This window comes from Aythya ferina (assembly GCF_964211825.1).
Source record: "Aythya ferina genome assembly, chromosome: 16".
Classification (NCBI taxonomy): domain Eukaryota; kingdom Metazoa; phylum Chordata; class Aves; order Anseriformes; family Anatidae; genus Aythya; species Aythya ferina.
This window is the reverse complement of record NC_140315.1, coordinates 10748212-10752430: the sequence shown is the minus strand read 5'-3', so window position 1 is coordinate 10752430 and position 4219 is coordinate 10748212. Positions and strand designations below refer to the sequence as shown.

The 4219-nt window shown below is 41.1% G+C and overlaps 1 long non-coding RNA gene across 2 annotated transcripts; it reads left to right on the top strand.

Moving 5' to 3' along the window:
* The first annotated feature begins 3005 nt into the window (after positions 1-3005).
* Positions 3006-3627, top strand: LOC311445623. Of its 2 annotated transcripts, none has more exons than XR_014698548.1 (3): positions 3006-3084; positions 3171-3217; positions 3351-3627. It is a non-coding gene; the product is annotated as an uncharacterized lncRNA (long non-coding RNA). The 2 variants fall into 2 exon arrangements; XR_014698549.1 differs by having other exon boundaries at positions 3171-3244.
* Positions 3628-4219: the final 592 nt, after the last annotated feature.

The window sequence follows — 4219 nt, the reverse complement described above, 5'->3', positions numbered from 1 at the left end:
GAAGACGCAAATAGGGGAAAATGGAAAAAGAGAAAATAAAACCATTGTAATACTGAAAAAAAAAAAAAAAAGTGATTTGGTGATTTAGGTCTTTTTATACAAAGTGACCAGGAAAATCTAAAAAGCACAAAGAAGTAAATATTATTAAGAGACTGATGAGACAAGATCAGAGGAAACCATAGCAGAGAAAGGAAAGGGGGGATGTTTCAGACTTTAAAAAAAAAAAAATGTTCATTTTCAGAAAGATGCCACTGAATTCTGTAACAGTCAGCCAAGCCCCAATCCTTGGTCTTGGCACTTTTTTTTTTTTCCAAATTTCATTATCCCAAAAGGCCTGTGTAGCCAAAACCATGAGAAAATGTGAATATTTTGACTGTTCTCATTTCACTGAGGGTGTGAGTTAGTTCAGGATTGCTCCTCTTTATGAAGAGCTTACCTTGACCTTCTGCAGGACAACAGTGCTTCAGCTCTTAGGGGACTCTCATGTGGTTTTGCCCTTAGTTTTATAAGCAAGGTGGCAATTAAGGCTCGCTCTCTTTGAAGACAGTATCTTTCAGAACATGAACTGAAACCATAACTCACTTCACATCACCCCACTGAGAAGCCAGCTACTAATGACTTTGGACCACTAAAAACCTGTGCATAGCCAAGCTGAGGACTGAGAAGAGCCCTGACTAGTTGTTAGATTGTGTTGTGAAGCCATCAAATTCTCACTTCTTCTTACTATTGTGACATTTCAAGCCACTGACTTTACAGCACTAGCTTAAGAAACAAAAAGCAAAAGAACCACTCAATTATTACGCAGTTCAACAGCTGGTAAGTTTTCTCAAAATTCATGAATTATTTACAAAATATCTGGTCCTAAGAAATTTCTGCTGTGGGGCCATGACCCCTTCTGTACCCATGCTCTGGTCTCCCCATGGAGGTGCCACAGGCACAAAGCTGTGCCATGCTGGCTGAGAAATGTGACAGAGGAAATCACCAGGGTGAAACTGTTTGTTGATGGTTGGAACCTGGCCTGGGCAATTTCCAAAAGGGAATCATGATCTAATCTCAAATGTTAACATAGATGCATCCATTGTGCTAGTAGCTGATTAAGAATACAATCCAAATAAATACAGGTGAGAAAAGGAAGGAGTCCCATTGAGAAAAGCACAACAGGCTGACGTGGCTTCCATAGCTACTGCAAAAGTCTATGTTATGCCAAAGGTGTGTTTGTGAGAACAGACTCACTTAGCAAGATCAGGTTATGAATATAAGTGTGAATAATCACCCAAGTCATGCCAACAGTACCTTGATTATATTGCTTCCATGCAGAAATGATTGTTGCATGGGCCCATTCACACTGTGAATACACCCGTGATGAACTGTTAATTTAGTTGTTTTCCTAGCAAAAGCAAAAGGCGGTTTGGTCTCTCCCCTGTTTATTGATACAAGTATTTTCATGAACAAGAGAACTAATGGATTTTGGTTTCTTGTGATTTGTACCAAGTGGCTTCCTGAATTATTTGAAATCTAGGAGAGCATCAGTATTGATGCTTTCCTCATTAACTGTGTATGTAAGCAGAAGAGAGTTTTCAAATGCTTTAAACCTAGGAGAAAATCTTTCAGTCACCTGCGAAGGAGAGAAAACTTCACAGAGGAGTGGAGTCTCAGTTGTCTGGGATTATTGCTGAGGCTCTTGTCTTCAGCATGGGTACTAACCTGTGTCTCTCCCCTTCTGCCACGCTCTCCCCACATTTTTGCCACGTGAACTTGAATCCTTTGAAATCTCCACCATTTTATCAAATTTGGTTGCAATTGGCTGATAAGTTACAAAAGTTATTAGAGATGACAACAAATGGGTACTGGTGCAGAACAAAGATTACATAAACTTTGTGTCCTTAGGTATGTAGGCAGCAAATAAGCCTGACATTTTCAGATATGTCTGGGGGGAGTTAGACTCCTTGTTCCTGGGGAAATAAGTGCTTAACTCACTTGGGGCAGCTTCAGAGATTCCAGTTTAAACAAAGCGGCTGTCCTGCTGCACAGAAGCTATGCACTTGCTCCTCCATCTGCTCATTGCCATGGCACCAAAAGTGGAAGTTCTTTGCTACAGCCCCTTGTATGTTTACACGCTCAGTGCAGCAGCAAAGTGTTAGTGATGCCTTTTCAGATATCTGGATCAAAGCCGGAGGTCACTGCGGTCAGCGAGCAGCCTTGGTTACCACCACACCCAGGCAGAGCATTCTTCCTTCTCCTCTGCTGACAGTCAAGGCTGACTCCCTGCATGTGACTCCCCCACCATCCCCTCCCCACCACAGGTTTCTGGTCTTGCACAACTGAGGCTACATATTGCATGGGCAAATTTGTCACATTGCAGGCCAAGAGTCCCAGTAAACATTTCCCCTTTTCCCCATCCTCTCACAAGCTCTCCCCCCAGCACACAAGTGCACCCACCCACAGCAAGCTCTGCCTTAGCGCTAGAAGCTTGGTCTGTGCCCTCCAGAGCTACTCAGCAAATGCATTAAGAGATATTCTGCAAAGTTACACAGTTAAAGGTTGCCCCTCTAGACTTGTCATAGGCAAAGAAACACAAACTCATTTCTGCGGGAGCTCTTGAAAGCTGCAATGAGACTAAATATAATTTAAAGAAAAAAAAAAAATGGTGAGAAGCAAATAGCTCTTTGGAAAACCCTCAAAATGCAATGGATATCAACAGAACGTTTCTACCACTCACGGGAAGTACTGCCAGCCCACATCTTTCTGCTAACTCCTAATAGGTCCATTAACTACTCCTAAATAATGATGGAAACCATATGGGTGCACAGGTGGTCTCTCAATAAATACCAAATGAATTCAGTATGATCACCATTAACACAATTAATACCCAGCCAATCTACAATGATGGAACTATTAAAATTAAGTACTACTATATTTCCTCAGTCCCATGGCAATTTTACAATGGAAACAAACAAAAGGCTAGAATTAGCTTTTTTTTTTTTTTTTTTTTTTTTGTTAACAGTTATTTGATTTTATTTACTTGCAGGGTTTTAGGCTTCTGTGTATTCTGCAGTGTCTTTTCTCAGTTCTGTGCATCATGAGGTAGATTCTGACACTGAGAAGAAATAATTTGGGGAGAAATAATTAAAAACATCTAACTAAAATGAATGTTTATTTATTTTTCACAGGGAGATATCTGAATTTGGATGTTGAATCTTCCTTCTTCCTGCAGAAGGTGGTAAACATGAGCAATGAATATGAGGTAGCCATAGCTGCTCTTTTTATCATCTACACCATGAGTTCATCCCTGTTCCCTGATGGAACTATTAGTGTGGTTGGGGTTTAAATCTGATTTATTTTTTTTTCAGGTCAGTACTGTTCCAACATATATGGTGGTCCATCCAATTGTCAAAGGAAGAGGAACACATTCATAGGTGACCTTCTGTAATGAAACGCCTGATGTAGGCCCAGCTTCAGTCCATGCTGTTGATATGATATTTTAGCTTTCTAACCAGAAAGAATTAGGTTTTTATTTTGTAGAACCAGACCGGTAACCTGGATTGAGATTCAGTTTCCATTTTCATATTTCCCTTGAAACCAATAGCAAACCTCCCCTGAGGTGAATAAAGCAGTATCAGTTCCAAAGTCTGTGTGGTCGAGTGCAGGTCAAATTGAAGGTCCTGGCTTTTATCCATCTTCTCCACAGATGAAAAAGGGGTGCTTTACATTTTGTGAAATTTTGTTTTCTGTTTGGCTCCAGAGGCTATTTTACATGAATCGCTAAACTCTTGACTCTGGGAGAAGATTCAGAGATAAAAATTTTGGATCCTTTAAGCCCTAATAAAGTTGGTCCTGCTCTGCGGGGCAGGGAGGTCGGAGTAATGTTGTTGATGCAGCAAAAACTGAGTATGGCAAAAGCATTACTTGAAATCAGTGCATTTCACCACGGGGGCTTTGGTTGGAAAACTCATGTCTCATCAGTTTCACAGGGCAGTTGCTTGGCTTAGTGGCACTTTCAGGCTTGCTGCTGCTCATGCCAAGTTAAGGAAGAGATTTCTCAATGCATGGGTGCAAGTCATGTTCTGAAAAACACAAAGGACTCCTCTTTGGGGCTGCAAGGAATGAGATGCATCCTTTATTCTGTGGCTGGCGAGATCCCAGTCCATCTTTAGTTTCAGGACAAACTTTTGGATCTGCTCTGCTCTGCTGAAGTGGGATTTCAGCCTTAAACTCTCTC